Here is a 23334-nt window from a genome sequence, read left to right on the forward strand (position 1 = left end):
TGTCCAGTGGTAACGCCATATAATTCCAGTGATACTGTCGTATATGTACAGTGGTACTGCCGTATAAATCCAGTGGTACTGGTGTATAAATTCAGTCCAGTGATACTGCCATATAAGTTCAGTGATACTGCCTTATATGTCCAGTGGTACTGCCGTATAAATCCAGTGATACTGCCATATATGTCCAGTGGTACTGCCGTATAAATACAGGGATAATGCCGTATATGTCCAGTGGTACTGCCTTATAATTCCAGTGATACTGCCGTATATGTCCAGTGGCACTGCCATATAAATCCAGTGGTACTGGCATATCAATCCAGTCCAGTGATACTAATGTATAAGTCCAGTGATACTGCCGTATATGTCCATTTTTACTGCCGTATAAATCCAGTGGTACTGGTGTGAAAATCAAGTCCAGTGATACTGCCGTTTAAGTCCAGTGATTCTGCTGTAAATGTCCAGTGGTACTGCCGTATAAATCCAGTGATACTGCCGTATATGTCCAGTGGTACTGCCATATTATTCCAGTGATACTGCTGTATATGTCCAGTGGTACTTCCGTATATGTCCAGTGGTACTGCCATATAAATCCAGGGATAATGCCGTATATGTCCAGTGGCACTGCCGTATAAATCAAGTGGTACTGGCATATAAATCCAGTCCAGTGATACTGCTGTATAAGTCCAGTGATACTGCCGTATATGTCCAGTGGTACTGCCTTATAAATCCAGTGGTACTGGTGTGAAAATCCAGTCCAGTGATACTGCCATATAAGTCCAGTTATACTGCTGTATATGTTCAGTGGTACTGCAATATAAATCCAGTGATACTGCCGTATATGTCCAGTGGTACTGCCATATAATTCCAGTGATACTGCTGTATATGTCCAGTGGTACTGCCGTATAAATCCACTGGTACTAACGTATAAATCCAGTCCAGTGATACTGCCGTATAAGTCCAGTGATACTGCCATATATGTACAGTGGTACTGCCGAATAAATCCAGTGGTATTGGCATATAAATCCAGTCCAGTGATACTGCCGTATAGGTCCAGTGATACTGCCGTATAAGTCCAGTGATACTGCCGCATAAATCCAGTGGTAATGGCGTATAAATCCAGTCCAGTGATACAGCTGTATATGTCCAGTGGTACTGCCGTATAAATCCAGTGATACTGCTGTATATGTCCAGTGGTACTGCCATATAAATCCAGTGGTACTGGCGTATAAATACAGTCCAGTGATACTGCCATATAAGTCCAGTGGTACTGCCGTAAAAATCCAGTTATACTGCTGTATATGTCCAGTGGTAACGCCATATAATTCCTGTGATACTGTCGTATATGTACAGTGGTACTGCCGTATAAATCCAGTGGTACTGGCATATAAATTGAGTCCAGTGATACTGCCATATAAGTTCAGTGATACTGCCTTATATGTCCAGTGGTACTGCCGTATAAATCCAGTGATAATGCCATATATGTCCAGTGGTACTGCCGTATAATTCCAGTGATACTGCCGTATATGTCCAGTAGTACTGCCGTATAAATCCAGGGATAATGCCGTATATGTCCAGTGGTACTGCCTTATAATTACAGTAATACTGCCGTATATGTCCAGTGGCACTGCCGTATAAATCCAGTGGTACTGGTATATCAATCCAGTCCAGTGATACTAATGTATAAGTCCAGTGATACTGCCGTTTATGTCCAGTGGTACTGCCGTATAAATCCAGTGGTACTGGTGTGAAAATCAAGTCCAGTGATACTGCCGTTTAAGTCCAGTGATTCTGCTGTATATGTCCAGTGGTACTGCCGTATAAATCCAGTGATACTGCCGTATATGTCCAGTGGTACTGCCATATAATTCCAGTGATACAGCTGTATATGTCCAGTGGCACTGCCATATAAATCCAGTCCAGTGATACTGCCATATAATTCCAGTGATAATGCCATATATGTACAGTGGTACTGCCGAATAAATCCAGTGGTATTGGCGTATAAATCCAGTCCAGTGAATCTGCCATATAAGTCCAGTGACACTGCAAGTATATGTCGAGTGGTACTGATATATAAATCCAGTGATACGGCTGTATATGTCCAGTGGTTCTGCCGTATAAATCCGGTAGTACTGGTGTATAAATCCAGTCCAGTGATACTGCCGTATAATTCTAGTGATACTGCCATATATGTCCAGTGGTACTGCCGTATAAATCCAGTGATACTGTCAAATAGTTCCAGTGATACTGCCGTATATGTTCAGTGGTACTGCCGTATAAGTCCAGTGATACTGCCATATATGTCCAGTGGTACTGCCATATAATTCCAGTGATACTGCTGTATATGTTCAGTGCTACTGCTGTATAAGTCCAGTGGTACTGGTGTATAAATCCAGTTCAGTGATACTGCCGTATAAGTCCAGTGATACTGCCGTATAAATCCAATGGTACTGCCGTATAAATCCATTGGTACTGCCGTATAAATCCAGTCCAGTGGTTCTGCCGTATAAGTCCAGTGATACTGCCATATATGTCCAGTGGTACAGCAATATAAGTCCAGTCCAGTGGTGCTGACATATAAGTTCAGTTGTGCTGTACTGTGCTGTATATTATTTACTCCATATAAAGGGGTAATTAATATTTAATCCAAATAATTTTTACAGGGTTTGCCCTGTGTGGTGTAGAGGTATGCTCTCCTTTGCTGCATTTTGTTATATAAGTCCAGAAAAATAATGGAGAACAATAATTTGGAGGATAAAATAGGGAAAGATCAAGAACCACTTCCTCCTACTGCTGTTGCTGCCGCTGCTGCTGTTGTTGCTTCTGGGAGTCGATCGTCATCCCAGAGTGGAAGTCGGAAGACCCCTTGTACTACTTCAACTAAGCAAATGACTATCCAACAGTCCTTAGCGAGGAAGATGAAATATGACAGTAGTCATCCAGTTGCAAAGCGAATAACTGAGGCTTTGAAGCTATGTTGGTGTTAGACGTGCATCCGGTATCTGCCATTAGTGCAGTGGAACTGCCTGTGCCAACCCTAGAGATGGGCCAGGTGTTTGTGCTGGATTGGGTGGTGCAGGGAGAGAATGAGGAGCTGGGTTAGTGCCAGTAGCAGAGCTAGCGGTGGGACCGCCCACCGCTATGAAAGGACCCTCTGCCGGCAGCTTTATAACGAGTCAACCTGACTCATTAGTATGCTGCCCCTCCACTCTGTGGTGGACACTGAGGACACATTTCCATACGGAGGAGGAGAGGGTGAAGGAGGAGGGACCTCATCTCTCCCCGACTCTGTGACGGTCGGGCTGGGCCCACAAGTTGTCAGGCAGCCCGGAGCTCAGCTTCTCCTGCCCCATCGGCAGCATTAGCACAGTCCCTGCAGAATGTTGACACAGGCAGCAGCGCTTCGTAGGTAACTGCAGCATGGAGGGGGGAAGATTTGGTGCATAATGGCAGATGGTGTGGGATCAGGGATGGTTTGTACAGTGGGGGAATGGGATGCTCAGTGTGGGATGGTGTCCACAGTGTGGGTTGGGGAGCACAGTGAGGGATGATGTGCGTAGTGTGTGTGTTTCCCAGACTGCAAATTGCCAGCCAGACCCTGGGGACTGTGTAGGTGCTGTGGGGGAGGCAATGGTGCTGGGCTCCTGCCTGCTGCAGTGCAATGCCAGCCCATCTCACCCACTATCTCATTGTCACCCTTTCACTCTCATCCACTGCCTTCTACTGTTACCCACTGCCTCTCCCTGCCTTACTCTGTCACTCAGTGCCTCTCAATGTCACTCTCTGCTTTTCATTGTCACCTTCTGCCCTCTTCTGTTACCCACTGCCTTTCTGCTGTTACCCTCTGCCTCTCCTTGTCACCCTCTGTCTTCCGCTGTCACCCTCTGCCTGCCATTCACTGACTCCCCGGTCACCAAATTACTCCCCAGTCATTCACTGCCTCTCCCTGTCACCTTCCCTGTGTCTACCTCTCCCTGTCACCCTCTATGTCACCCACTGACCCTCCAGTCACCACCTGCCTCTCCATCACCAACAGCCTCTTCCGCTGTCACCCACTGCTATTCCCTAGTCCCCTACTGCCTCTCTCAACGGCACGGAGGGGGGAGGTTCCAGAGGATATATTTGCACCTGGGCCCACCACTTACAAGTTAAGCCACTGAGTGATACTGCAGCTACCTCTCATATTCACAGAGATGGCTAAGCTGGAAGCTAGCTGAATCACCCAGAAATAAAGATTCAGACACCAGCAGGCTACTCCAACATTTTCCTTTATAATAACATTCGTCAGTTATAACCTGACGAAGGTTATTATAAAGTGAAACGTTGGAGTAGCCATGGGCACCTTTGAATCTTAATTTCTGGGTGATGAGGAGTCTGTGAGTGCCACCTTTATTATACTGTATATTACATTACTGTTGGAAGGCACCACGGCAGGTTACAGAGTGCGTACTACCTTAGTATCCGCCCCCTTATGCTTGACTCCACCTCCTCTTTGGAAACCCCCCTTAAGAAATCCTACATTTGCCCCTGAAATGCCTTACTGCTGTTAATCTTCTTGCGATCGCGGCAGTGACCACTTTCTTTGTTCTTCTTGTTGTTGCCCAGCGATGGCCATCGTTGGGCATTGACGCGCCTGCGCATTGCAGCCACCATGCATGCGCAGAACCGACCCGTTTGCACCGCTGCAAAAAACAGCAGCATGTGAATGGGTCGGAATGACCCTCACGGTTTTGCCCATTAGCGATCAAATTTGCTGCTGCCATTAGATCTGAATTAGGCCCTCACACTCTATTACATTCCCCAAATCATCAGTTATCAAGTAAATAATATCTTTGCTATCTTACATCAAAAATATACTTAATAAGTGGTTATAGGAAGATAATGACTACTAGTGCAATAAATATATTTGAAAGGAATTTGAAAGTAAGAGCACAGTAGACTAATTCAGAGATATTCTAGTGTTCTGTTGGCAGTCTGTTGGAGTATTATAGAATGACTCATACTATTGCTATGTGTGTTTAACAAATATCGAGTTTAAATATATATTTATATATATATATATATATATATATTGTCGAAGTCAAAAATATTACATAGAGAGAACATACAGACTACACACATTATGAGTCGCTATGCTTGCAAATACGCGCAGCGAGCACAGCAATATATGGTAACACACTAATTTACACGGAGATGCCACAGAGATGGATTCGACACTTATTTCATACAGCACATAATTATAACATATCAAGCGCCAGACATCATAATGATTTAAAATTATATAATGGAGTAACGTCATGTATGCATATTATTGGAGAGGAGCAAGATAGACATGTCATATTTGGTATTAAAGCAACCAGATTAATATGTAGATACATTTGATACTTGTTATTAAGTTGTAGGACATTGCAACAAGTAGTTATGATTAAATGTATGAAAGCTAAAATCACTCTTATTAGGACAATGGACATCCCAAACAGGTGGTGGGCAGGAAACTTTGGCCAGCCCTTTTGATGTCTTCAAGGCTGAACCTGGTTAGCATATGAACAGACCAGTGACTCATCATGAATGAGAAAGTTCCCTCCCTTAGACTAGATGTGTGCACTCCCCCAAACTAGATAACACATTGCTGATCAGACACACAGGAGTTAGTTGCTGTTTTGTCCCAGACGATGGTGGAGATGTTGCCAGACCAGTTCCTGTATTTATTTGCTGAGAGAGAGAGATATATTAAGAGGAGGATGCATTGAGGGAATGGTATTGTATGTTGGCCTGTAACTGTATGTATTTTGTATTAACTGATTACTGTATAAATTGTAACCATGTAACTATATGTATACTGTACATTGTGATATATTGAATACATATCCTTTTAATAACAAATATATACATCAATGAGCTTTGGAACTCAGATAATGTGTGGGTGTATTCTTTTCTCTTAAGGGATGTAGTTTTTTGAGATGTACAGCACACTTTTATCATATATGGTAATAATATGCGCCTGGTGTCTGCAGTATATATTAGAGCGGGCATTTTAAAATAAAGTATTTTTATTTCGAAGGAGAGTAGTTTGCATACAGACATTGCATAACAGGAACACATTAAACACGTAATGACATGTCCTCATCGGGGAACAGCATTCACTTTCGACTTATTTTCAAACTATGTCATTTGCTCATAGGCGCATAGGAATGTACAGTTATATATACCATTATTTTGCATTATCCGTACACTCTAGTATTCATGAAATCACATTATACTTTGTTTTGTCCCCCCCCCCCCCTCAAATATAACTCTTACGGACAATCCGTCCGAGTAAAACCCTTTAAAAGAGAAGAAAACAATCAGAAACCAAACACAGAGAACCCCAGAAATAAAAAAATTAAAAAAACAAAGAGACAAAAAACATTATGGGGAAGAGGACGCATTGGGGGATACTAGCACTCTAAATCCTACCCTGTCCAGATGGGCACAGAGCCACTCTCTCATTCACAACCCATTGGGTGAGAGGGAAGCCTATGGCCCTAGAAGATCATAACTTGGCAAATCCAGGACCTGTTAGTAACCCTATCACCATTAAGTTGTAGGGTCTGGGACGGAGTATATGGATTCCAGCCATGGAGACCAAATTCTTTCAAATTTAGCGGAGGCATTGTGTTTCATATAAATGTATCGTTCCTTAAAAACAGTGTCGTTTATTAGTGCCTTAAGAGCGGGGAGTGTAGGGCCCTTAGGGGCCATCCATAGCCTCGCAATGCTCACCTTCGCCATTGAACATATGTTGCGAGCATATAGGCCCTCTGGACCAGACACAAAGTCAGAGCTACCCATTCCCAGGATGCAAAATTGCGGAGTAAGCATGGCCTCGTCCACCCCTGTGTTCCCCAGAATCGATCCGACCCCTGCCCAGAAAGCCCGCAGCACCGGACAATCCCAAATGAGGTGCCAAAAAGTACCTGCAGTCATCCCACACTTAGGGCAGTCACCCACACGACCCGTCCCGAATTTGGCCAGTCTGGCCGGGGTCATATATATTCTATGCAAAAGGAAGTATTGTATCTGTTGATACCTGATGGATTTGGTAACCGTGCACAGAGTTTCCAAAGCAAGGGCCCAGTTCTCTTCATCTATGGGGCCCAGATCCTGCTCCCATTTGATACGGAGACGTGTCAAAGGATCTATATGGAGTTTGGCGAGTAGATAACCATAAGCATGGGAAATCATCTTAACTCGACCCAGCATACTTACAAAGGTCTTAATGGGAAATGGTATAATTTTAGGGGGGGAATTGGCGAATTGGGACTGCAAGGCATGTCTGAGCTGGAGGTATCTAAAAAAATAGGAGTTAGGCAAATTAAACTCATCTTTTAGTTGTTGGAAGGATTTGAGCGTATTATCCGTATAAAGGTGATTTATGGAAATCACTGATTTAGGGGCCCAAACTTCCCTCCCCTCGAGCGCATACAGTTCAGGGAGCCATTTAGAATACCAGAGGGGGGTGTCCGGGTCCAATCCATCAAATTTCAAAAGAATTTTTAGTGCCTGCCACACCTTCATGGCTTGGTATATAAGAGGAGGGAGGAACCGGGCCAAGCTCCCACTCAGCAACACCTGCAGGGGGGATAAGTCGGGGAAGTAGCATTGGACAAATACCCAGTGTAGAGAAGTGACGCCAGTATCCTGTACCCATGCACTAATATGAGACAGCTGAGCGGCATAGTAGTACATCTGAAAGTTTGGCAAGGCCAGACCTCCGTCGCTGCGCAGCCTGGTGAGAGTGTTCAGTTGTATTCTAGGACGTTTGCTAGCCCATATTAAAGAAGACAGGACACTATTCAATTTTCTAAAGAAGGATGGATGAATATATACAGGGGATTGCAGAACCACATATAGAATCTTAGGTAGTATTATCATTTTTACGAGGCTGACCCTGCCAGATACAGTCAATGGAAGCTTACACCAAGTCTTGGATTTACGAGTAATTTGTTGCATGATCGGATCAAGGTTCAAAGGTGTAAAGTCAGAGGGGTCATTGGTTACCTGAATCCCAAGATATTTAAATTTCGCCGTCCAACATAGCGGTAGGGAGATTTTAGGAGCAGCAGGGGGGGGGGGGGCAATCACAGGCATAATAGAGGACTTAGACCAGTTAATATGAAGGCCTGAATATACACCGAACTCCTCAATCAATTGCAACACTGTAGGCATAGACCTGGTGTAACCCTGCAGAAACAACAGCATGTCGTCAGCGTAAAGGGCAATCCTATCCTCACGAGGGCCGGTATGAATGCCCACCACGCCTGGGTGGGACCTTATTAGACAGGCCAAGGGTTCGATGGCCAGGGCAAACAAGGTTGGGGACAGAGGACATCCCTGCCTGGTCCCGCGAAACAGGCGGAACGAGGGAGAGATATAGCCATTCACTGAGATCCTGGCAGTCGGGTGCTGATAAAGCAATTTAATCCATTTTATAAAATTAGGCCCGAAACCCATAGCTGTCATGACCTCCCATAGATAGGACCACTCGATACTGTCAAATGCCTTGGCGGCATCCAGTGAGACCACTACCGAGTCAGAGGGGAAGTCATATGGGATTTGTAAGATGGTATATAATCTACGTAGGTTAATAGAAGTGGACATCCCTGGCATAAAGCCGGTCTGGTCGGAGTGGATAATGGAAGTAATTACGGTGTTGAGTCGAACTGCTAAAATCTTTGCCAGGATCTTAGCGTCAGTGGGAATCAATGATATCGGTCTATAGGATTCTGGGGATCTAGGGTCTTTTCCGGGCTTCGGGATCACTATAATAATCGCCTCCGCCATAGAGGGGGGAAGTTGATCATTAACAAAAATATCAGAATACAGGGCGTGAAGCCTAGGACCGAAGAAATCAATGTGGGTCTTGTATACCTCTGAGGGGATGCCGTCATAGCCCGGTGCCTTGCCGCTGGGAGACAAGCCAATAGCCGCCGTTACCTCTTCCAGAGTTAAGGGTGCCTCCAGCATCTCAGAGGCCTCCGGGGGGAGTGTGGGTAGGGGAATATTACTTAAATAAGCGGAGAGGTCTGATGTCGAGTCTACCAGTTGTGAACTGTAGACCTCAGCATAGTAGGAGCGGAATAGCTGCGCAATTTCCGGCATGGTGTTCACAAGGGCGCCATCGCTATCGGTCATCTGAGCAATTGTAGAACCTGGGCGGTCACTGTGCACCAATCGAGCCAACAGGCCACCTGGCCTATCGCCCTGCATGTAAATATTAGTAGCCTGAAATAGAAGCGAGCGCGAGTTTTTATCAGACAGATGAGCCACCCATGCCGACTGGGCCGCCAGCCAGCGTACCTTCAGCGCAGGGGTGCCATCCACCAAGTATCTAGATTCCAAATCCCTGGCGTCACTCTCAAGGGCTCGCTCTCTCTCCCTGCAGGACATTTTGAGGGCAGAAATACGTCTAATATACGTTCCCCTTAGGAATGCCTTAAATGAATCCCAAACCACTGTTCCGGGGGCCGAGCCTACATTGTCAGTAAAGTATCCCTCCCACTGAGTCACCTGGTCAGAGCAGTCACCTATTTGCAGCAGCCAGGAAGGATGCAGTTTCCAATAAGATTGACCCCTCTGGCTCACCATAGCTAGAGTCAACACCATAGGGGAGTGATCAGATATACCCCGGGCCTCGTATTGGACGTCAACCACCCTAGGGAGAAGAACGGGGGAGAGTAGGGTCAGATCGATCCTGGAGAACAAACCATGCGTGCCAGAGAAGCATGAAAACTGTCTAGTCGTAGGGTGCCGAGCTCTCCACACATCCACCCACTGCAAATTATTCAGAAAATCAGCAAATTTAGTAGGACTAGAGCGGACCCCAGCAGCCTGCGGAGAGCGCCATCTGTCTAAAGCTAAATTCATGACATTGTTAAAGTCACCCAAGCAGATTACCGGGGTGTCCGGAGAGGAGGCTATGAATGAAGCGGCCTGCTGTAGTACATCGTACGAGAATGGGGGGGGGATATAAACCGCCAGTATGTAGTAGGGTTGGGAACTTAGTCTACATTCAAGGAACACAAATCGACCGTATTTGTCAGTCTTGACCGATACCAGCTCAAATTGGACCGATTTCTTTATCAGGATTGACACACCCCTGGAGGAAGAGGAGTGAGAAGCGTGATAGGCCCAGCCCACCCAGGGTCTTCTAAGTGACAGTAACCTATTCCCCTCCAAGTGAGTCTCGCAGAGACATGCAACATCCGGGCCATATTTCCGAAGTGTAGTTAATACTAAGGAACGCTTTATCTTATTATTTAAACCTCGAACATTCCATGTCAGAAATTTCAAATTAGCCATAGATCTGGTAATATTCTATGTAGTAACCTAAAGATACAGTCCAGCGAATATTCCTGGAAATTGTTAGTGAAGGTAATAACAGTGCTATACTACTCAATCCCTGATTCTTAATCGACAGTATCCAATGCATCAGACATACTTCCCACATCAAAATGAATGTACTCCAAAACAAATTTAAGCATGAGAAAAATAACAAACTATAGAAAGAAAAAAACTTGTGTAAGGCACAGCAACAAGCTGTTCGCTGAACTCTCCCCCCCTCCCCGTATACCACCCCTAACTTCGGCATACTTAAATCCCAAACTATCGTTTCTATCTCTCAAGGGCTAAATACTAAACAAAACCCTTAACCAAAGTCAAGCGATCAAGAGAAAGAAAAGAAAAGTCCTGAGCCACCAACGCCAAGGGGGGGCTCCCTGGACAATGGGTAGATGCCTCTGGTGGTCCCAACCGATCATTAGACAGTGCAGGGCCTCAATCCGGGGCCATCTGGCGCGCTCCCGGAGCATATCTGTCCAGCCATTGGGCCGCCTCTCTAGGGGAATTGAAGAATTTGGTTTCCCCGTCCGCTACCACCCGGAGTCGGGAGGGGAATAGCATAGAGTAGGAGACGTTCAGGTCTCTGAGGCGCCTCTTGATAGGCATAAACTGGGCTCGATCCTTCTGGACGTCCGCGGCAAAATCAGGAAAAGCAGACACGGTAACCCCGTTTCTGGTAAGGGGGCCTTTTGTGCGTCCCAACCGGAGGACCGAGTCACGGTCCTTATAATGCAGAAATTTGGTGATGAAGGTGCGCGGAGGGGCGCCAGGAGGTAGAGGACGAGATGGTATCCGGTGTGCACGCTCCACCGTAAACTGTGCCGTGAAGGATTCAGCGCCGTACAGTTCCTTAAGCCATGACTCCAGGAAGACCTCAGGCTGGGAGCCCTCCTCCTTCTCCGGCAGGCCCACAAATCGCACATTATTTCTACGCAGCCGACCCTCCATGTCTAGTAATTTGGATTGAAGGGATGTTACTTGCTGGGTTACCGTGGAAATAGATTGTTTCATAGGACCGCACATATCCTCCAGATTCGAGACACGGGTTTCTGCCTCTCCCACTCTCTCTCGTATGCGCTGGACGTCCTGCCGAAGCAGTGAGAGATCACACTGCACTTTCTCCATCTTATCTGAAAGACGCTGTTCCGATCCAGCTATTGCCTCCAGCACTTGTTGAAGAGATGGAGCTGCGGGTGTGTTAGGGGATTCAGCAGCTGTTGCAGATGGGGAGTAGGAGTGGGACGGAGAGGCCCCCTGCGAAGCGGCCTGCGAGGCCCGTTGGTTTAGTGGGTTAGGTTGTCTGGCAAATTTCTCCAGCTTCGCCGCAGCAGTGCGCTGGCCGTCCCGAACCATGACGGACTATAGGTAGTAACAGACACTCCGGTATAATCTCAGGTCAAAAGCGTAGAAGGAGACTTCAGCAATGAGTGAATTTTAGGGTTGTAATAAGCAGAAACACATCCGCAGCTGGTCTCCAAAGTAGTAGGCAAATGTAAAAGAAAGTACTGGCAGCGTCCCAGAATATAGGTGAGAGCAGGAGCGATGCAGTTATTTAGTATGTAAAATAAGACAGCAACTGAAGTCAAAGTGTAATTTGATCCCAGGAGGTAGAAGTCACTCACCAGTTACATATCAGTCAGCCTTTAAGTGAGAGTGTTCCCTCTATGACTGGAAGCAGCAGTCCAGAGCAGTGGGGCCGGGAATCTCCAAAATTGAGGCCGGGGATCCGGAGGAGGTATAGGCCGCAAATCCGGAAGTATGTCTCCTCGGCCGTACAGACCCCGGGGAGAGCGGGGAAATCGCCTGCCGGTGCCCTGCAGCGTAGGGAAGAAAAGCAGGGTATTCAGGCACACCAAAGGGGCCAGGATATTACAGGAGGATGTTTAATCCAGGGAGCTCCCGGGATCTGCTTCCTACTCCTGTGCTGCCGTGGCCACGCCCCCCCTAGAGCGGGCATTTTAAATATTTGTTAGAAAGCAATTTGGTATTTACAGATGAGGGCTGCGTCCGCGATATCACGGTCTTAATGATGCACTGTACATTGCAAACGCGACACTGTGGTCAATCAGCTTATGGTGGACGCATTGTGACGCTGAGAAATCATATCCGTGTGTTCTGTTGTGTTATCAGTAAGCCGCTGATATGAAATTCAAGGGACAATGTGTTTCTCATAATATTTAAAATGCTAAAATGTATTTTTATTGTTGCAAAACAAAGTTCAAATAAGTCATATTGTGTTTGATTCAGATTGGATTGTTTATCTGTTAAGTAGATTTAAAAGTACATTTAAAAGTTTCTGCATAGCGTTGATATAGTTTTTTTTTAAACTCAGGCCTAAAGTAACTTCTGGTGCTTGTATAATTTGTGATTTCTTTGTGACAAAGGAGCCGCATGGTTTGTCCTCCATTTTGGCCTAACCATATTGCCTGTCCACCATCTTGTGTAAACCTCATGGATGTGGAAAGGGGAGGAGCAGTGGCCATTTTAGGAAGGTCACTTTCTAAATAGCTGATTTTCAGTGTGCTCAGAACAATCAGTTTCCTTTGTCACATCAAGCACCATTTATGAGTTACCAATGCATTTATTTAACCCATGCCATAGTCAATTACAAATAGTTTCAATTGGGCCTAGTGAGAGTAAATGGTGAGATAAGTGTTTTTTATTTTCCTTCTAGTCTGTGCGTAATTACTTTACATCAAGTGGGGGGTTGCACACAGAAAAAGGAAAGAAAGAGTTTTGGTTTTGTTTTGTTTTTTGTTTTTCTTCCAAGACTTGTAGAGTCTGCTTACTAGGGAGTATAGCCATTGAATGCAAATTAACCTGTGTAACTATTTTTTTTAGCAGTGAAAAGCAAATATCTTTGATATGCAAATTAGAGGTAAGGTGTCTCATAAGAGGCCAGTGAATGGTACATATATATAATATTATTATAATTGTGTGTATATTTATATCAGTGTATGTTCTGCAAGATAGCTATCCAATCTGAATCATATCATTTAAATTATAGATTAATACAGTCATTATAGATCTGTGTGAAATTGGATACATTTGTTTGCTATACAGATAAATTTTAAATAAATGTATTTAAGGGAGTAATTATAGACATGACAAGCAGTTCTGGCCTGGTTGTTATACAGAAAAAAAACCCAAAAAACAGTGTGTTGTGTTAAGTGAGCGATTATAGTTAGTATTGCTCACATTTATAGAGACTGTGTGGTAGAGCGCTCATAGTGTAAAAGGCACGCTGGTCACGTGGTTACGCAAGGTTGTGTAGGAATACAGATGCTAAGTACAAAGCACGCGATATTTGTTCAATTAAGGTGGGATAGTAGACATTTAATACAATAGCACATAACTATCCGATTTCAAAAGCAGGTTACGCTAAAATTTAGTTTAAAAACTGTAAGCACCTCTGGAATAAAGCTACTGACCTAAAGGGAGTAAAACAATTTTCTGTACAGAAAAACAAGGTGTATTTGAGTGAGTGAAAGCGGAGTGAGTGGAGCTGAACCCGGGAACTAGGTGGTCTAGGTGATATTCTAGAGTGGTAACACTGGGTTAGTAGAGGCCCGGTGGCGTAGGGTTTGCTACCTTGCGTGATTAGAACTAGGTTGTCTAGGTGATCTGGAGTGGTCTAGGTGTCCCATACAACTAGGTGATCTCTAGGTGTTTCAGGTGGTCTACAGCAATCCTAGGGCATATAGATAACTAGTATCTATAGAATGTGCGATTGCATCGCATGTCCGTGTGTTCTACACAGCACAACGTGATACCATTGCGTCATATGCGCTGTGGAAAAGCATACGCAGATGTGATTGTATAGACAAAGGGGTTTTTCTTTGATAACGTCGGGAAATCTCCCTGGTGGGCTTCCACTGGAAAGGGTGAACAATAGTTATCTAATTTCTCTGTTTTTCACCCTACAAAAAATTCCAGTAGAAAGATAACGAAAAGGAATTTTTCGCTGCCTCTCTCAGGAAAATATTCCAACAAAACCTCCACCGAGAGAAATCACGATGCTGTAAGGTCTGATAGGAGCCCTAAGTTGGGTACATTGCCTTCCGCTATCAACAGTGTATCGCAGTACTGGCCAACATGGGCGAGAGTGGGTGAAAGTGCTCTAAGAACTTTCACCATTTACTTGCATTGAGTATTTTGGTGTTTGTGGGAATTTTCAGTTATTAAAAAGACCCACAAATATGGGAGCCAGTTGCTCTAGTGAGAGACGTTTGTGCAGGGTTCAGGCTGAAGAAGAAAGACCAAAAGGGTCAGCAAGGTTTATCATGTGTGAAAAATATGGTTCACACACGGAAGTTTTTTGCAATGAATGGGTACGTATGACTGCGGAAGATAGGGCATCATTCCCTAGGGTGGGCAGCTTTGAACCAGAGGTACTGCAGAATGTAGGTATTAAAATATGTCTGATAAAATCCAGAAAACAAAGGGTCAGACATACAAATTGTTTAAACCTGTGGCAGCAAGAGGGGTTGGTGAGTTTGATCCTAAGGTATTGCAGGTGGTATGTCTAACCAAAAGTCATATAAGACAAGAATGGAAATATAAGAACTGTTTGAACTTGTAGCAACAATAAACAAGTAGAAAGAAAAAAGAGAATGCAAGTACACCGCCATATGTAGATGTGGAAGCAATTACGGGCAGCATACAAACTATAGACAATAATAAAAATATAAAAAATATGACTGTAACCTATATATGTACTAATGAATGTTGAAGTTTTATTTAGGAGAAGGTGACCTGATTGTTTTCAGCCATTTCTCATGCACTCAGAGGAGTATCCATCTGGTAAAAGAAGAGCAGTAGCCTGAGGGGGAAGTGGCTGAGACCAGTGGAACTGGTAAGTATGGTATCATTCGTGTACATATATAGTAAACCCAAAAGTAAAATAAAAATCAAGAAAGTAACGTCAGAAATGGAGAAAAACCTGTCCGCACTTTAGTATTTGCCAGTAGGAAAGCTGACAGAGACACGGTAACCCCCGGGTATTTCTTTTAGTTACCATATAAGAAGTATTCATTCCTAGTAATGCCACTAGTCAAGATGAGCTCAGAAAGTTTTGTTGGACCATGTACAGATCCTTAATACGGGATGAGAAGGATTGAATGAATACTTTGCATGACCTAGAAGCTTGTTAAATTTTTCTTTTTGTTTTTTGCAGTAATAGAAAACTCTCCGTCTGTATAAGATCACTGGTAAACACTAATTCGGCAAATGGGAGGTGGCTGTCTCTGTGCTAATGGACGAGCCCAATAAGGCATTGAGGGTCAGGGTGCAGACTTCTTTGCCAAATTGGAAAGGGGTCACAGTAGCTAATCTTAGAAAGTGTGCTATTGAACATCCCAAGAGTAGTGCTAGGCACAGAGAACAACAGGTGGAGAGGTTGAGGACGGTAAGTATACAGGCACATACAGGAAAGACCCATCAGTCCAAACCCCAGATCCCTAATGGTCAATAATATGTTACACTTGTAGGAGGAAGGGCATTTTGCCAGCGATTGTAGGAGTAGTAGGACACAAAGTCAATATAGACCCCCTAGACAGAAAACACAAGCAACATTATTAAACACATAGACGGGACCAAGGGACATATAGTAAGGAATCACGAGCCATATAGAAAACACAGATTCGGCTAATGGGAAGAACAAAATAAATGCAACATTACCCTTTGACAAAACTTGCTGGGGTTAAGATGGGGCCTCTAAACTTTTGCTTCTTTTTCCTAGTAGAAATGGCCCCTGATTAACTTAACAGGAGCTTTGTTAGATATGATATACATATAATGTGCTCCCGCTCAGGAAGTACAAAGTATGTTAGACACCCACGAAGACTAATGTTACATTTGACTGTTCTAGATGCATGTCCATCACAGGTAGAGGAAATTATCTCACAGATATCGGGTTCCCTATGAACTTAGGATGGACAGGACACTGGATTGATGGTTGGGATAGTCCCAATAGCGATACGACAAACACAGAATTTTTTTAAGGGGAGTAGACCAAGTAGAGAATCACTTCCCCGTAGTGCCCAATCCAGATGTCAAATTTTTATAAAATCTTCTCTACCTCTACAAACTCATCTGTCACCAAACTGTATTCTGTTTCTCCACAGTTTCCTCTTCATCTTTTGCGTTCACATAGGGTGGTACAATACATGGACCCAATTACAGTTCAAACTCCACATGCCTAGGTCTTTCAGAATTTCTTCCCAAACCCAGTATATCCCAACAGCATGATAACACCAGTATTACTGCAGTGTGCCTTGTCATGCACAAAGGGTGGAGGAAGGATGAGAATACTGGTGAAGGGAAATTTTGTATAGACACTGATATGCCTGTTGGTGAATGGCAAACCTGACATTTTTCTTTTGCATTTTCTCCTTCTTTCTCTCCTCTAGAGATTTTTTTTTTCTTTTTTCTTTTTTGAGTTATGCTCATGGTACTATACACTGCAAACACACAACGACTTCATACAGTTAACACCCTTTAGGAATTATTGTTATGTATTGGTGTGCACTGATGTTTTCTCAAACTGGGTAGAGGCATTTCCTGCCACCACGGATGCTGCTGTGTTTACCACAAAGAAAAAAATTGCGCAGAAATTTGTTTGTAGATTATGGTACCCCTAGAAGTAGGAGCAAAGCTTGAAATTGTACCATTGTGATCATAGATACTGCCACTAGTATTATGTAGCATGGGAACCACTCCCAGATCTTTACTTAACGAATCACCCTCTTCGAAATTTGTTTTGTTTTGTTTTTGGTATTTGTGGTTTTTTTTGTTTTGGAAGACAACCTCATGTCATGATTGATCCGCGCAATGATCAGAAATACACTAATGAGGTGACAGTACAGTACCTTATCGAGATGAGCCAGCATTTGAAAATTTGACAAAAGAACTTGAAACTGTTGATTGCTGGTATGCCAAATACTAACTGTCTTGATTGTGAACCAAGAGACTGTGTGATTGTTCTTACACTCAGGTTGCCTAATAGACAGGTGGGAAGTCCGTACCAAGTTTTGTTGACAGCACTATCCCAGTGAAAGTAGCCGAGAGAGAGACTTGGCTCCACGATTCCCATTGCAAGAAAGTCGGTAGTCCAGAAGGAACTCGTAAATGGAGTGAGATCGCAAAAGTATCACCAGATACTCTGTTCCGTGAAGACTGAGAGGCGGCACTGTTGAACACTACCTGAGCATACTAAAGGATTGCAGAAAGACCAGTCATTGTAATTGATTTGTTATGAACAAGAGTTGTTTTGTTCTATTTCTCTTTTCTCTCTTTCCTGCTGACAAACATTTTTTTTCAGGACATTCTATTTTTGCTAGGTTTTTTTTATGAGGAGTCGAGTGTGGGACTGGAACTGGTTCTGGAGGAAGGAGTGATTTCCTTATAGGATCCCAGGATTAGCCGATCAGTTTGTAAAAGCCAGAGAAAAATCAAAGGTCTAGTAGTTATGGAGCTCGGAGGTAATCAGGAACAATCAGACAATGGCTATTCACACATTGCAGATAAAGAGTTCATTAATATATGTGGAAGAAAGGTTTATGAGTGGCTCTCCCCAAACTCCAAAGGTTTATGTTATTTAGGAAGGACACTACTTATAACCCTTGTTCAATGATTAAACAGACCTAGCATTCGTTCCAGAAATGGAAACAATGTTCAGAAATGGATAAGAATATGTAGATCATGAACATTTTATATGTCACTTTCACAATTTGTTTGTGTCTTCTTCATCTACCCAGCAGAACCTCAATCGAATCCAAACATCAGTGTACAAAGACGTAGGTACATGTATGTGTGAAATGCTCGTCCAAATCATGCATTATAGGCCAAAGAACTGTACCAGCATACTCTACAGGTTGAATGTTGTCCCACACCCAACCAGTGGTCCCGTGACCGCCGAGTGCATATAGAGGATGTCTCGTCCTCCTCTCTGTCTTCCCCAAATATGGTCAAACATCTGATTTGCGAAATGAATACATACTTGTGTCTAGGTCACCGATTATTGTCTGAAATATTTTTTTTCTTATGTTAATAATTGATGGCAGTTATTGTTTACTGCCAAAGGGTGGACTGTCAAAGTTACAAATATTACATAGAGAGAACATACAGACTACTCACATTATGAGTCGCTATGCTTGCAAATACACGCAGCGAGCACAGCAATATATGGTAACACACGCATTTACACGGACATGCCACAGAGATGGATTTCACACTTATTTCATACAGCACATAATTATAACATATCAAGCGCCAGACATCATAATGATTTAAAATTATATAATGGAATAACGTCATGTATGCGTATTATTGGAGCAGAGCAATATAGATATGTCATATTTGGTATTAAAGCAACCAGATTAATGTGTAGATTCATTTGATACTTGTTATTAAGTTGTAGGACATTGCAACAAGTAGTTATAATTAAATGTATGAAAGCTAAAATCACTCTTATTAGGACAATGGACATCCCAAACAGGTGGTGGGCAGGAAACTTTGGCCAGCCCTTTTGATGTCTTCAAGGCTGAACCTGGTTAGCATACGAACAGACCAGTGACTCATCATGAATGAGAAAGTTCCCTCCCTTAGACTAGATGTGTGCACTCCCCCAAACTAGATAACACATTGCTGATCAGACACACAGGAGTTAGTTGCTGTTTTGTCCCAGACGATGGAGATGTTGCCAGACCAGTTCCTGTATTTATTTGCTGAGAGAGAGAGATATATTAAGAGGAGGATGCATTGACGGAATGGTATTGTATGCTGGCCTGTAACTGTATGTATTTTGTATTAACTGATTACTGTATAAATTGTAACAATTTAACTATATGTATACTGTACATTGTGATATATTGAATACATATCCTTTTAATAACAAATATATACATTAATGAGCTTTGGAACTCAGATGATGTGTGGGTGTATTCTTTTCTCTTAAGGGATGTAGTGTTTTGAGATGTACAGCGCACTTTTATCGTATATGGTAATAAGATGCGTCTGGCATCTGCAGTATATATTAGAGCGGGCATTTTAAATATTTGTTAGAAAGCAATTTGGTATTTACAATATATATATATATATATATATATATATAACTTACCGCCTTGCTCGGTTAACCCGAACGCAGCCGAACGTCATCATCCCGCTGTCGGGTTCTCGCGAGATTCCTATTCTATATAAAGAGAAGCGCGTCCCCACCTTTTTCATTCTTGCATTGGAGAATGAACGGAGAGGACGTGGCTACGTTCTGTGCCTGAAAAGCTCCATATCTGTGCTCAGTGTGCTACAAATATCTGTGCTTAGTGTGCTGCAAATATCTACGTTCTATGCCTGAAAAGCTCCATATCTGTGCTCAGTGTGCTGCAAATATCTGTTCTCAGTGTGCTACATTTTGGTGACCAACAGTATATAGTTGTACAGTATAGTAGGCCATTGCTGTATCTTGCAGCTCGGTGTCACTGCAAGTTTCCATTCCATATTTGTGCTGCATTTTTGTGAGCAGTATATATAGTAGTACAGTGCAGAATTTTAGTGACCAACAGTATATAGTTGTACAGTACAGTAGGCCATTGCTGTATCTTGAAGCTCCGTGTCACTGCAAGTATCCATTCCATATCTGTGCTGCATTGTTGTGAGCAGTATATAGTAGTACAGTGCAGCATTGTGGTGACCAGTATACTACAGTACAATAGTCCAGTGCTGTTCTCGCTGCTCAGTGTCAGTTCTCCGTACTATCATCAGTGCTCAGTAAAATCAGTGCTCAGTATAATCAGTGATTGATCAGTATAATCAGTTCTCAGTATAATCAGTGCGCTGTTAGACGTGCGCCCGTTTTCCACCATTAGTGCATTGGGATTTAGACAATTGATGAAGTTATTGTGTCCCCGGTACAAAATCCCATCTAGATTACACTTCACTAGGCAGGCGATAGCGAGATTTTACCAAATAATATCAGTGATTTATAATTAATTATTAATTACAGTGATCTTGCCAAATGATTCCAGTGATTTTGTCATTTTCTTCCAGTGATTTGGACCAATAATACCATTGATTAGAACGAATAATTCCAGTGATTTTGTCATTTTCTTCCAGTGATTTGGACCAATAATACCATTGATTAGAACAAATAATTCCTGTCATATTGAGGTGTTTGTGTCGCTTAGCTTAGCCGTCCAGCAACCACAGTGCACCTCTTTTTCTCTTTTCTTTGCATCATGTGCTGTTTGGGGCCAATATTTTTAAGTGCCATCCTGTCTGACACTGCAGTGCCACTCCTAGATGGGCCAGGTGTTTGTGCCGCCCTCTTGGGTCGCTTAGCTTAATCATCAAGTGACCTCGGTGCAAATTTTCGGACTAAAAATAATATTGTGAGGTTTCAGAATAGACTGGAAATGAGTGTAAATTATGGACATCTCTAATATATATATACATTAATGTATGTATATATATATATATATATATATATATATATGTGTGTGTGTGCATATTATGTATGTGTGTGTGTGTGTGTGTGTGTGTGTGTATTTTACAAAATGCATAGCAAATAGTTGTAAAGTTGTATGCAGTAAGTTGAATGATTCTCTACAGTACTGTGCTTTATCTGCAGTCTTGCATTCTTTGTCTGCATGGTTCTCCTGCTGGCGATAAGACTGTATTTAAAATTCTGTTTTTAAAATCGGGATGCAGTTATGATGGCAACAGTGCTGTATACCTACATTAGCATAACTCCCAACTTTCTATATGACATGTTCAGGACGCTCGTACAGCGCAGGCACGAGTGACCCAAAAAGGGGCATGGCCTCTGATGGGAGGAGCATGGCCGCATGTCACGGACCCATTTTTCAGCAGTTTTTTTTTTTTTTTTTGGGGGGGGGGTTTGCCCAGCACTGCCCAAGTGGCTGTGCAGCCCCCTGCTCCCTTCCTAGCATTGAATAGATGCTGTGCAGTTGGGTGGTATGCATTAGGGTTAGGCTACGAGAGGGGAGGATCATAGTTAGTCTTAGGGAGGGGAGGGTTATCGTTATGCACTAGTGGAAGCTTTAGGGTTAGACTGCAGAGGGAAGGTTAAAATTATGGTCAGGGTTAGGCTTAGAGGTAAAGTATACACCACCAGTGTATCCATTGACCGCTGGACCCAGAAGACACTACTGCATCGCCGGAGCCACTATCAGGTAAATGAAGTAATTGCACCACCAGGACACACAGTTTTGTAGACAGTCTGATTATGTTGACATAACAACTATGTCATCATGATGAATTTTGACAAAACATACCCAAACCTTTAAATCAAATAGGTGTGTGATAATAAAATGTAAAACAATGGTTTGTGGATCTGTAATGTCGGAAATCAGAGGATTTTAAATGTGACTTCTTAATATTAAAGGGAATAGTCTAGTATTAAGAGAATACAAACATTTTCAATTATCTCTAGTTAAAAAAAGTTGCAGTTGGTTAAAAATTAACATAAACTATGACAAATAGATGCATGTTGTATGGATTACCATAGCTCTAGCAAACAAGAATACCTTAATTAGTAAATACCCCACGGTCGAATATATTCAGTCAATCACACTGTAGACCGGAGAGATGGACTAGCGTACCGTACTCACACTCTAAGTGTATTCAATATACCCATAAAGGTATCTTTAAGTGTAATTCATACTCCAACAGATAAAATGAAAATCATACTCCAACAGATAAAATGAAAAGACGTAGATGGGCAGGCGTACCCCACTTACAATCTTCTATGGTGTTGTCTGGCCCGTAGCGGTTTCTTTTTCCACTTTCTTCCCAGGAAGTGGAACTCCACTATCGAATGCTCCCAATCTCAATAAATGGTAGTCTGGAAGGTCTGTAGGTGATGTCTGGCCCTCACACCAACGCGTTTCGACCAGGAGGTCTTTTTCAAGGTGTCACGGGGTACGCCTGCCCATCTACGTCCATCTCTCCGGTCTACAGTGTGATTGACTGAATATATTCGACCGTGGGGTATTTACTAATTAAGGTATTCTTCTCCCCGGTATTTCTCATGTTGGGACACCACTTGGTGAGGATTTGAGAGAGTACGACTAATCATCCATCCAGTCAGGAGAAGTTTTTTCCAGAAAGAAACCTTTATGTGTGTGAACCCCTCCGTTTTAGACGTGAGTACGGTACGACCCATCTTGTCAAACCAGATAACTCAGAAAATCACTCAAATCCAGGACCTACTACACAACATTGTTCTTTCCTTGTTTTTGAGGGACATTCGACAGATTAGAAGGGGATTCCTCGGAATTGAGAAGGAAAAAGAGAAGAAGAGAGGAACACTGGTCCTTGACCTCCTCGCTATTATTATTGACTGACATATTCACTTTTTAGTGGATTTTTATAAGCTGTGCGCAGTTTGGTAGTTCCCATTCTTTGTTAGCTAATGTTCATGGCATACCATTATATCCACAGTATAACCAATTGGATTGGTGATCTCAAATAAAGATTGGCAATACAGTGGAAGAAAATCTATATTAGGAATCTCGTTTACTCATGAGCAGGCTACAAAAGACAACTCTGTGAGACAGATATCTATGATAAGCAGGACAAATTGTATGTACCAGATAGGACATGATATTGTTTGTTAACTACATTATATATTGTACATAGGACATTCCTGGAAATAGTGGAGCGCACACTACCAAGAATGAGAGAGATTGTCAATTAAGAAAGACAACTCAGTCCCAAACAATAGAATCAGTCATCTCACAGAGGTACATTTAAAGGATACTATTGTTTCCATTGGAACACCAAGGAAAAAATTATTGTAACAAATATGGATACATTTTAAACACTTGAGAGAGTGAAGAATGAAAAGACAGCAGTGACTGAATTTTTAGTCTCATTTCACATTTGTTTATTAATTTTGCACTTGTTTTCACTTGCACAATATTTTCGCAGATGTTTTAA

Source organism: Pseudophryne corroboree, chromosome 5 (genome assembly GCF_028390025.1).
Source record: "Pseudophryne corroboree isolate aPseCor3 chromosome 5, aPseCor3.hap2, whole genome shotgun sequence".
Lineage (NCBI taxonomy): Eukaryota > Metazoa > Chordata > Amphibia > Anura > Myobatrachidae > Pseudophryne > Pseudophryne corroboree.